At 42.6% G+C, this 13,113-nt stretch overlaps 1 protein-coding gene across 2 annotated transcripts in view; it reads right to left on the bottom strand.

Moving 5' to 3' along the window:
• Tgfa (transforming growth factor alpha) overlaps positions 1-13,113 on the bottom strand; it is a 98,181-nt gene that overhangs the window by 50,571 nt on the left and 34,497 nt on the right. The window lies entirely within an intron of this gene.

The raw sequence follows: 13,113 nt of genomic DNA, 5'->3' as shown, positions 1-13,113 counted from the left end.
CCATTCCACATGGAAGCATATATTAAAATTTCATTCTCGACACTATAAACATATACAATTTTTATAATCAATTTAAAAAGTACTATTTTTTAAAAATTTCTCCTCTAGGGGAACCTTCTGTCCTCTCAAGCAGAGGGCAGCCTGCACCCAGTCTCTTCTAACACCGATTTGTTCCTAACTCTGGCAGTAGTCATTTAATTCAGATAATGTTTTGCAATTCCAATCCTCATGTTTGCCACTTAAAAGATCCTGAGAGTGAGAGCTGTCCCTTGTCCATCTCTGAAGCCCAGCACAGTCTTCTGTAATAAGCCCTCACATTTAGTCACAAAAATACTTAAAAGAGGAAGGGGAGGTCAACTTAAATTGGGCCAAAGAGCTCTTCAGTATAATAATCTCCTCTTTCCCTAGGATATCAAAAAGATTTTTCTTTTTTTTGAAAAGATGTAATTTTCTTCCATTTTGTCCCCTGGATGGTTAAGAATTTAATCCCTGTAGCTCTAGTTCCTCAATTAGGTACACTCTCCATTTAACAATCTAATTATTTTCTCATCTTCCTACCTTTCTATCTTGTCCTCCCACTTCATGTTTTATAGCCTTAGCATCGAAAGGGAAATGAGGATGAGTTTTCCCCACATAAATTGCTATAAATAGTCCCCACTGTGATCCTCAACATCTCCCTGAACCCTCACACAAGTGAGAGGGACCTGTATGCATTTCAAACACCAGGGAGAGGGCTTGAGAATGTGACCTGCTCAACGAGGTGGTCCTGCAGCCTTCACCTCTCTGCATGGGTGACATGTGCCCAACACCTGCTTGGAGGCGATATCTGCCTGTCTGGCCTTCTGTACCCTGTTCACCTCTCTGGACCTCCAGCCTTTCCACACAGCTTCCCTGGGCTTCTTTCCAATCTTTCTTTTTCTTCATGAATCTTGTTGCTCAGAGTAGGACACAGCATCCCACATCTCCCATGACCGCCGCCAATTGGGCAGACTACGTTTCCTCTCCTTGGGGTACTGTGATTCTAAAACTAAAGTTCAGTTTGGGGCACCTATGAATAGTAGGCTCCACACACCACTTGCCAAGAGGCCAAGTGGGGCTACTTTGTTCTAGTCTTCAGGCATCGAGGGGCTCCTCCTTAGTGTTGGGTTGTGTGATTTACCCCATCGAGGGTACAACCTTTATGAATTGAGACTCTAATCTCGTCTCTTCGCCAATTGGTTCAGGCCATTTTGCTTTTTTCAGATACCATCTTTTATATGGATGTTATTGCTTTCTTACTTTTTGTTTCTAAAATTAAATGAAAAGAAACATATGACAAATACCTAGGATTTAGTAGGTACCTCATTCCCTGCTAAGCACTTGACACATCTCATTTAATTCTCAGAACAACCTGATGAGGTAGGTTCTGAATTCTCCACTTTACAGATGGGGAAACCAGGGCACAGAGTGGTTAAGTAAGTAGCCCGAGGCCACGGGCGCCAAGAGGTACAGTTAAGATTTGAACCCAGGCTGTCTAGCTCCAGACACTAACCACTGCACCTTCAAATATTTGTGGTTTTGGTGTATGAATCCCTTTCCAGCAAACCAAAGTTAAATGATGAAGATGTAATCCGCCACCTGCTAATGAGAAGTGGGAATGAGGTGCAGCATAAACCCTGACCTAGAGACCACCTCCGCTGCCTATCCACTAAGACACCTGCCAAATGGGGACACTGCACACAGTAAAGCTCAAGAGGGGAGGACTGTCTTTGTCCTCACTGACTTTGTGACTTCTATACATTCTATAAGTTCTATAAGTTCTATGAGTTCTATGTATTCACCCTCCATGTTTCTAAGTCTCCCAATGCAGCCTTCTTAGATGGATCACTAAGGAGATTCGGTTAGGAAGCACCTATCTGTGACCAGACTTGTCCAAAAACCACCTACAGGAAAAGGAATCCTGCTACCTCAGGTCAAAGTCCACCATAGCGACTGAGTCAAGTCTTTACTAAATGAAACAAGCATGTAAAGGAACAGTGCATAGTTTTGTGATAAGATAAAATTAAAGCTTTAGATAAACACACAGGCACACACAGGTCACCCACACGTGCACATGCATATACATACACATGTGCATGGACATGTCATTAAACACACACATACACCTTGCTTGAAGAAGTATTTCTAATTTTTAGTAAAATGAAAGATTAAAAATCCAAGAAAATAGTTCCCGATCTCTCTTAGAGAAGGGAAAGAAAAGGAGTCATACAGTTATTTAATGGAAGGTGTCTGTAAATCTTCCCTTAAATACTATTGATGGTCTGGATGAGATATGTGTCTCTGTGTATTTTTTTAAATTCATTTTTTAGTTTTATGTAGACACAATATCTTTATTTTTTATTTATGTGGTGCTGAGGATTGAACCTAGTGCCTCATATGCTAGGCAAGCACTCTACCACTGAACCACAACCCCAGCCCCTCTGGGTGTATTTTTTAAGGATAGTGGTGAAGTGCTTAGAACTCTGCAGCCAGTTACCTAGGCTTGAATGTTACCTAGGCAGTTACCTAGGCAGAGTGGGGCTACTTTGTCACTTTCTAACTATGTGATCTTGTGCATGTAACTTCTCTGTGCCTCAGTTTTGTCAATGGCAAAATGGGGCTAATAATAGGACCTTCTTTGAGTTGCTATAGGAACAGTATATATAGACCAGTGCCCAGCACAAACTGAATGCTCTGTGTTAAGTCATATTATTATTATGTAAATTATATTGTAATTGATGAAGTACAAAATTTTTTTTGTTGGTTTTTGGTACTGAGGATTGAACCCAGGGGCACTTAACCACTCAGCCACATCCCCAGCCCTTTTTTGTATTTCATTTGGAGACAGGGTCTTGTTGAGTTGCTTAGAGCCTCACTAAGTTCCGAGACTGGCTTTGAACTTGAGATCCTCCTGCCTCAGCCTCCTGAGCTGCTAGGATTATAGGCATGCAACACCACACCTGGCAGAAATACAGATGTATTTTAAAGTGTCACCAAGTTCTCAGAGCAGATTTGGCCATTAATGTATATTAATTAATATAACAATACTAAAGGCATAACTGCTATTTGTGTGGCCTCACATATTTTTGGTGTTAAAAATGGGTCTTTATTCTGAAAAAGCTGAGAAGCACTGACCAGGGTTCAATTGGAAAACTGCCCGCAGTGCCAACTACAACTTGGCTATCATTTGGTCAAGTGTGCATTCAGGATTCTGGAGCCCTCCATCATGCTGGCTATCAGCTGGAAAGAGTGCTAGAAATGGAATTTTACAGAAATTGTCCATGCACATGTGTATGTATATGCATGTGCACGTGTGGGTGACCTGTGTGTGCCTGTGTGTTTATCTAAAGCTTTAGTTTTATCACAAAACTATGCAGTGCTCCTTTACATGCTTGTTTCATTTAGTAATGAAATTACTAAATGAATTTTTACAGAATTTTTTAAAAAATATTTTTTTAGTATTGACAAACCTTTATTTTATTCATTTATTTATATGTGGTGCTGAGAAATGAACCCAATACCTCACATATGTGAGGCAAACACTATCATTGAGCCACAACCCCAGCTTCTTTACAGAATTTTTACAGAAATTAATAGGCTATCAGTTGGAAAGAGTACTAGAAATGGAATTTTACAGAAAATGTCAAAATTTTATAGAGACATGCCACAGCTGTCATAGAGCATCTGGAAGATGCATTTGTGGCAGATTTATAGAAAACCTGATAACTTCCACCTTTGCGATCTCAAAAATACCATCCTAGGCCTACCTGCAAGAAGGGTGAGGATGTTCATCATGTTCCAAGTCCCCCAAAATTCAGGATGAGAAAGGCCCATTAAAAGGGATTCCTTGGTGTACTTTGTATACAACCAGAGATATGAAAAATTGCGCTCTATAGGTGTAATATGAATTGTAATGCATTCTGCTGTCATATATAACAAATTAGAATTTAAAAATTTTAAAAAATAATAACAAACAAAAAAAGAATTCCTTTCAAATTTTTAAATGACAACTGGGAAAGAAAAGATGCCGCTTCTGAGGCCCAGGCTGCTTGGGACTCATGTGTAGATAGAATGTGGGCCCTAAGGAACATTGTGGTCAATGTAGCCTGGTGATAAAATGGCTAGATGTGTGAAATCACCTTCCATTACACATTCTGATAAGGGAACTGGGCCATGAGTTCTAAGACAGGACGTTAAACCCAGCAGTTACAGAGGCTGCTAAGGGGACATGTGAGCCCCTTCATTAGCACCCATCTGAGCCAGATGCTCCAGGCATATCCCAAACTCAGAAGCTGGGGTGGGGGTTGGGTTTAGGCTCTCAGAAAACAAACTGATGTCCTATTCCAAAGACTATGTTCCTTGTGCCATCCCAGTGAGGGCGATGAGAAAGGGGATGCTTTGAGGTGAGGGCCCGAGTTCTGAGAGTTTTGACTTCTCTCTCCCAAGCTCCTGGGTGAACACTAGAAAGCCAGTCTTGAAACACCCCTGAATCTGGCTGAGGAGGAGCAAGAGCCCCAGGGATGGGGACGTGTCACCTGAAGGTGATGGGAGCTCAGCCTCATCTTCCCACTGAGCTCTAATAAGATGTGGCTGAGGACTATAAACACAGATTTCTAGGTTGAACGCTGAGGGGGGCCCAGTAATCCTAAATCATTTTAACCCAGCAGGATGCCTGATGCATCCTGCTGAACACCTTAGCACCAAGAGATAAGGACCACCACGAAGATACAGTCTTGCCTCATGGTCCAAGCATCACTGATAACGAGGACAAGAGCAGTAGCAACTAATGCTTTGAGGAGCTGCTGTGTGCAGCTGTTTTCTATCTAGTAAGTCCTTAATCTTCACAACAACCCTAGAAGTAGAAACTATTATCATTCCCATTTTACAGACAAGGAAGCTGAGACACATAGTGGTTAAATAGCCTGGCAAGGTTTTACAGCCTGTTAGTGGCAGGGGTAGAATTTAACTTCAACATACATAGTTCCAAAATCTTCACATTTGAGATACTGACTTTTGGGCTGAGAGCCCAGGAAGGCCCAACACCTCTGTTAAAATAAGGATACAAAGTACAGATGCTCTTGGCACTTACTATGGGGTTACCTCCTGACAAATCATTAACTGAGAGTATCGTAAGTTGAAAATGCATTTAATGCATCAAACTATTGCACAATATGCTTTGCCCAGCCTACCCCAAATGTGCTCAGAGCACTTACAATAGCCTATGGTGGGGCAAAGTCATTGATCATAAAGTCTGCTTTAGAATAAAGGGCCAAATATCTTATGCAAGGTATTAAATATTGTACTGAAAGCAAAAACCAGGATGGCCTATGGGTATGCTTCTACATCATCAAAAAGTTGAAGCATTGAAGCTTGAACCTTCAAAAGTTGAGGCCCATATGTATTTAAAATTTCTGCAAAGTGGATCGTGATTTAGGAGGCACAGAGCTGCTGAAGAAGAATTTAAACGAGTATCCTGAAAACTCTAAGGTAAGTTGGCAGCTGCTAGGGCCAACCTTACCCAACAGCAAGGCCCCAGGACAGCTGCTGGTGCTAGGAAGCCAGGCTTGGGTGCAAAGCCATAAGAAATAGGGTGGCCCGCATGCAAGGTAAGTGTGGCAGGTCCCTGTTCCCAGAAACAGCAGTATGGGTGTAAGCTTCACTGACAGCTACCACTGATGGCCACCAAGGACCAGGCAGCCTGGACTCAGCACAAGCTGGATGACAGACCTCTTATTTTTCTTTCTTTCCTTTTTTTTGGTTAAAGACACTGTGGAAAAACAGGAAAGTATAAAGGAAATGAAAAACCATCCTGGTTTTTGCTTTCAGTACAGTATTTAATACCTTGCATGAGATATTTGGCCCTTTGTTCTAATACAGACTTTATGTGATCAGTGATTTTACCCAACTGTAGGCTTTTGTAAGTGCTCTGAGCACATTTAGGGTAGGCTGGGCAAAGCATGTTATGCAATAGTTTGGTGCATTAAATGTGTTAAATATTCTGATTAAGTAGAGATAATTAATGTTAACACTATCTTGTTTGCTCCTTACTTTTGCACCTGTGTGTTTGAGTTATCAATTTTATGTACTTTTTCTATGTTTATATCATGTTCATTTGCCTATATCATTAAATATTCTTTATCAACATGATTTTAAAGGGGTATCCAGTAGCCCATCTATCAGTTCCATAACAATTTGCCTTTGCTGACACTTAAACTGACTCCTTTCTACTGTAATAAATAATAACCTTATATCTCTTATAATTGTTTTAATATCTCTAAAAATGCAACATAGGTCATAGGTCATGTACAATATTAAAGCTCTTGCTTAATAATATTAAGTAATTAAGATCACCATTAATGGTAAACTATTTTTCAAAAAGGTTATGTTAGCAATATACACACACTTGTATCACACATACTAGTGTTTAATATTGCCATTCTCAAAAATGTGCCCATTTGATAGACTAAAATATATAATGTCCATGTTACTCAGCAGAATATAAAGTCTTTCAGAACAGGGTCTCTCTTCTGGTCAGGGCCTGGCACATGGTAAATGCTCACTAAATGTTTTTTGACTGACTGAATGATGTAAAGGATCAGTCTGGCCTAGGGACTGATCTTCACAAGCAGCCCCCTTCACCCAGGCCATGTGGTCATGGTCTGTTCTTACAATATGGATAACAGATAGTAGCCACAGCCTGGAAAAATGACAATTAGATAGATGAAAAACCATCCAGGCACCAAACCAAGGAAGATACAATTTAATAAAGAGAATAAGTATGCAACATTGAACTTCTATTAAAAAATGGTAAGTCTGAATATGGCACAAATGTTCTCTTCTTTAAAAAAAAATCCATCATGGTAGAGCATGGCTTTGTGTTTATGAGTTGTCTTTGAGATGTCAAAATCAACAGCATTACCTGCCTGCCCTGGTAACCCTGATGACAGGGCTCAGGTTTAATTCTGGTCTGAAGTAGTACTTCCCCCCAATCCCCACAGTGGCACTGCAGACTGAATCCAGGGGTGCTCTACCACTAATCTACACCCCCCCCATCCTTTTTGTTTTGAAACAGTGCCCAGGCTGACCTTGAATTTGCAATCCTGCCTTAGCCTCAAGTAGCTGTGATTACAGGCATGCACCACTGCATCTGGCTCTGAGGCAGTACTTAATAAATGTACACTAAGTAAATGTTGAAAGCTAAAAGATAGAAGACCAGTAAGGCTTCAATAGGCCTAGACTTTAAAAATTCCACAAGTCTTGTCACTTGCATTGCTTCTTTCAAAGATGGTAGATGCTTCCTTAACTGGGCTCTACTTACACCAAGCCCTTGATCCCATATTCACAATTCTTTCATTACACAATGTAAATCAATGACCTTGGCATATGAAAACTCAATTACTTGGCTACTCTGGTTGATCAGTCTATTTCTGTTCCTACTAGATAGGTTGTATATGTTCCAAGAGGTCATTCGTGATTGTTCTCAAACCTGTTTATGTCAGGGGTACTCATTATTGTATTTGCATAATTATATATTACATAAATGAATGATGTATCTGTGCATAAGGAAAGAGCTGTTGTTTCTATAAGTTGAGTGTTTTGGAAAGCCTTGGTGAAGGGGAATACATTAAAAGAACTTCTGTGAAATTAGGGGTGGTAGGCTGGAGTTGTGGCTCAGTGGTAGAGCACTTCCCTCACATGCGTGAGGCACTGGGTTCGAGCCTCAGCACCACATTAAAAATAAATAAGTAAATAATTAAAGATATTGTGTCCACCTACAACTAAAAAAATATTTTTAAAATTAGGGGTGGATGAGACAACTATAAAAGACCATGGGGGTGTGGGGGAGGAGAAATGTATTGGGCTAGAAAGATTTATGGCACTTACTTTGCAAGTGTCTAAGTTCTTAGAAAGATATCAAATATGAAAATTATAGAGGATGGAATACAGGTGCAATTCATGCAAGTAAAGTGATGCCAAAGGCTGACTGTGATATGTGAATCTATTAATAACTAAAGCGAAGGTATCATGAAACAGTACCGCCCTCCTTCCATGCTCATTCCACTCTGAATATTAACTCTATTCTCAGCAATTCAATTGATTTTTTTTTAAAAATGTTGGTTGTGCCCCAGAGAAGTGGAAAGGCACAGACTTAATGCTATTCCTTCATTTTATGGATGAGGAATTGAGTTTCAGGAAGATTTAAGGGCTCTATTTAGGTCTCTCAGCCAGTGAGTCAGAATTACAACTCTTCTCTTTCCATATTCTGTGTTCTGCCTACCACCCCGAGCAGCCTTTGCTCAAAAAGCAACTAACCCAGCCGAATTTCTTTTGCAAAATGTAGTCGATGACAAGGATACATGCTGGACAGGTAAAGAAGCCTCTCATTCTACCCTGCTCTCCTCTGAGCAGTAGCTAAAGCAAGCACACAGGTGTGTGTGGCTTACCCCAAAATATACCGAGTCTCTTGTGTTGCAGATACATATTTGGAACAGGTGAACCATATACCTGGGTCGAACACGTGAGCCTTCTAATTTTAGAATGACTTCAGCTCCACGTGAGAAAACTCTAGACAATGGAACGGGGAAGCAGTTTGCAGTTCTGAAAAGCTTTTGTTAGATGAGATGAGCAATAAGCAGATCCTTTGCTTGCTGGCTGACCCACGTTCTACCTGTTTTCCAAACAGGTGAGGCCTTTAATGACTTTTCCCTATAAGTTGATTTGCCCTCACTTGATGCACCCCACCACAAACTCACCATCTCGACATTTAAGTCCTGGGTCCCACCAAGATCCGACTATCATCCCCCCTCCCTGAGTTGATGGTGGTGACATTCTCCTTAAATAACCCCACTGAATTTTCCATGTTCTATCATCATCTCTGAAAAGCCTCCCAGACACTAAATTAGGCAAGCCCTCAAACATGCCCCGATTCCAGATGGGCATCATTAGAAACAGGCTAGAGGAAAGGGCAGAAGTCGCCTCGAGTATGTAAGCAGATCTTGCCAGGCAGATGGCAGTGGGAAGCTTGAAGCCTGGCTCCTGAGCGCCCTGAGCAGGGCCCTCACCACACCCCCTCAGTCACCAGAGGGAGTCTCATGAAAATATGAAAACCAGATGGGTGGCTTGGGAACCAGACAACATTTCTGAAGGTTAAGCAAGCAGCTACCCAGCAACTTCTTAACCAGGGTGCATTCTGACCCTTTTAAGGGGCATTAAAAAGCACCTTTTGAAGATAGGTCGTAACTCCTTCCTTGGGAGGGCGTGACAGGTGTTCTGAGCTGTGGGTGCTGCCACCCTTAGCTGCCTCTAGCTAATGTTTCTCTCTATGCTCTGCAAGTTGACAACCAACCAGATAAAAATGTTCTGTCCCAAACCCCAGACTATTGGTTTAACTCCCACAGCAAGTATTTTCTAAATCACACACTAAGTGGTCAGCAAAGCTGCCCATGTCATAAAGATGCTCTTGTTATAAGTTCCCTTGTTCTTGGATCACCTGTGGAGTGGGCGCCTGGAGAGAGTCTGCTTCTTTGCACATGATTCCAGCCCTTAGAGGGTTAAAATGTGAATGTACAGCAGCATCCAGTTCCAAGAGAATCAAATAGTCACTACTTGATATCCCTGAAGGATTGGTTCTAGCACTTCCCCTGACCCTGTGGACACCCAGATCCACAGATGCTCAAGTCCCTTATATAGAGTGGCATAGTATTTGCGTATAACCTACGCCTGTCTCCTGTAGACTTTAAAAAATCATCCCTAGATTGCTTATCATGCTTACTATTATGTTAATGCTATGTAAATAGTTGTTACACTCTATTAATAGTTTAGGGAATAGCAACATTCAAAAAGCTTGTACATGTTCAGTAGGGATGCAATTTTTTCCCAGATATTTTTGGTCTGTGGTTGGTTGATGATGTGGAACCTCAGGACACAGAGGGCCCACTGTATGTGGTGGTCACATTACTACTTCTCTGAGTCCTCAGTGGGTACCATCAATTGATCACCTCAGGACTTCTTGAAAACCTGAAGGCAGCCTTATAATCCCTCCCAACCCAGCTCTCCAAGTCCTCTCTACCAATCCATCAGTGTCAGGTGAAGAATCTTAAAAGCCAATCCTAAATCCAACAGTTGAGGAAACAAATCCAAACAGCAACCTGATAAATAATGACTTGGTCAGGGACCTAAAAAGTCTGGAACCATGTGGGCCCAAACACTAAGTTCTGGGCCTCCAACCTAAGGCCCCATTGCCTTCCACTGTCCCAACAAAAGCAAATGTCTGAGAAGAACATGCTGATGATGATCCAGTTCTTTATGCCTCTGGTATCATTTCCCCTCTATATTTGGGGACCCAAGAGGCAGGAAGAAAGGAAATCTCACAGAGAAAGACCAAGGGCATCTGTCAAATAAAAATGTCATGGATTTTTTTTCGTCCCTAAAATGCAGAAGAAACATACATGAGATCAGTCCCTGTTTCTTAGAGCCCCATTACCAACCTTGACTGGCACACGGAGCTTGCAATTTTCTCTCTACAAGGCTCCCCTAATGGCTGGGCCTCCCCCTGAGTACTCCTATGGCCCTCTGGCTCCAGTGCTGTCAGTCAAGAATGTATCAGACTCTATCTTACATCCATTATAGCTTCTCATTCTAGTTCACAGAGTGAAAAGACATCCCCTGACCCTATGGACACCCAAATCCACAGATGCAAAGTAAATGCAGATGAAAAGTCAAAAAGCACAAAACTAAGTACAGTCTCATCTATCCTCCATGTTAAGGATCTGATGAAAGGAATCAGTGTTGCTTCTGTTGGCATGGTAATGAAACTACAGTTTTGTGCTTAAAAGTCCTTATCTGTCAAGACACATATTGAAGTGTTCACAAGTGAAATGGACTTTGCTTTAAAATACCCAAATTTCCAAAGGGGAAAACAAACAGAGGTAGGTAGATAAAAGAAAAATGGCAGAGGGGTGCTAGTTGTGGAAACGCGGTGATAATATATGGTGATAGATTTCACTACTACTTATCTTCTTCTGTGGACGAAGACATCTACAATACAATGCTAAGAGCTTCACTTCTTAAATTAGCCAAGAGTTAAACACACATGCATGTACATACACATGATCACTCCAGTGCCAGGTAGTTTTAAGTGTGGCTGGTGGGTGTTGGTCCCCAGTTTGAGCTTTACCCACACAGGATTTCAGCCTTGTCTAGTGAGGTCAGAGTGGGGTGGGAAGGGATGGGATGGGGTGGGGTAGTAAGATCCATCAGGCCCAAAGAAAGAGGAAGTAAAGCAAACAATTCCAATTTAGCTACCAAACCCTGCTTTTGGAGGGGTGACAATGATGTAGTCATCACCATTTAGATTTGTCTCTTGGTCCAACCCCCTCCCGACTCATGGCTGGGTTCCATGGTACAAGACAGAAAGTAGAGGTGGACAGAGCCATGTCATTGATCTCTAAGACACTGGGGGTGCCAGTCCTGGGGCTAAGTGCCCCATCCAACAGACAGTGACCGAGAAGCCAGACAGGCAGCCCCTCCCCTGTGCACAGGGGCCAGCTCTGGGGCTCAGGGTTCTCTGAACGTTGAATGCACCCTGCTTCTGCCCTCACCTGCCACCTCAGGACTCAGAGTGGCACTCAGTCTATCACACAGGCATGTGCAGCCATGACCAGCTTGGCTGGTGTTTTCTGACATCGTAATGAGAAAGAACAAACCTCAGCGACATTCTCATGGGAGGAAATCCAGAAAATAAAGGTGAAACAGAGAGGTTGGCCACTATTCTGGTGAGGATAGTCGTTTTTCTGGATCAATGTATCAGGTGTCTCCAGAAGGACTTAGGAAAGCCCAGAGAGCCTAGGTAGAAGCAATGCCAGGCCCTAAAGGAACAGGCTCAAAGATGACATTCCTCAGGCTCTTCTTGTCTGGATGAATGGATGGAGACTTGAAGAAGGGGTAACAACCAAGAGCGTACCCTTCCCCATGGATGGCAACATCCGCATTTACCATCATTCTATTGTTACCTGAAAATAACTTAGAACCTGGATCTTGGCCTACGAGGTCCTACAGTGAGGACCAGGAGGGGTTGCAGAGAGAGCTGGGGAATCAGGGATGGAGACCCAGGGCACAGGCCTCCATCCAACCCATGTGGCCCAACTTCAAGGTCTTTATGCCTCACTTCAACCCTTCAAGGTCAAGAAGGGTTCAGGAAGGGCATGGAAAACACAGGAAGCATCTCAGGCCATCCAGAAGCCTTGAAATAAGTGGCAAGATCAGAACTGATAGGAGCCCCTAGGTGGCTTAGTGTGAGGTTCTATCAAATGTAAGTGATATCAGTACTTTCTAGTGTTTGGGCAGGTGACCAGAGGTCAATCTGTAGGAGGGGCTGATGCTCTTGGAGTAAATGTATCCCAGGATGGGGGATGAGGCAATTCTGAGAACATGCAGTGGAATCACTAAGCTATCATCTCTTTCCCCCATATGCTCCCATTAGAGCCCTTTGTGGTGAGGGAGGTAATTAAAAGTCAAAGAAATGCTTCAAGGAAACTCTGGCAGACCCTTGAGTCCAGAAGCACAGTTTTGGGATGGACACATTCACCTCCTTCTCCTTCTCCATCTTGAATGAAACACTACACAGAAGAGAGCCATTTCCTTCTGGTTCAGCATGGGTCACTGAGTGGTGTGAGTACCCCAAGGGTTCCAATGCATCAAAGATAACAGTGCCAAAAGGGGACTGTGGGGTTGGCAGTATCACCTCCAATGGGTTTGGATGGAAAGGTCTAGAGGAGGTGAAGAGCAAGTTACCAGAGACGCTGTGCAGGTGGTTAGAGAATTTATAAATACAGAAGAAACATCACCTCCCACTGGGGGCCCCTGAAATTACTAGAGGGACACTGCAGTAGCATGGGGAAGTAGTCAGGGAAACGTACCCCGTTAACAAGGGAATGGTGAGGCTGGCACACTTGTGTACTGCTGGTAAAAATCAGCACAGTTCACGTGGAAAGCCACTTGGCACTTAATACCAAGAGTCATAAATGCATGTACTCTTATTCTTAGAGACAGAGCCTCAGAAAGAATCCAAAAGAAGAAAAAGCTTCTAGGTGGGAA

This window comes from Marmota monax, unplaced genomic scaffold (genome assembly GCF_021218885.2).
Source record: "Marmota monax isolate L192 unplaced genomic scaffold, Marmota_monax_Labrador192_F-V1.1 WCK01_AAM20220418_F8-fsc00106, whole genome shotgun sequence".
NCBI lineage: Eukaryota > Metazoa > Chordata > Mammalia > Rodentia > Sciuridae > Marmota > Marmota monax.
The sequence above is the reverse complement of the archived record's forward strand: the minus strand, read 5'-3'. Positions and strand labels throughout refer to the sequence as shown.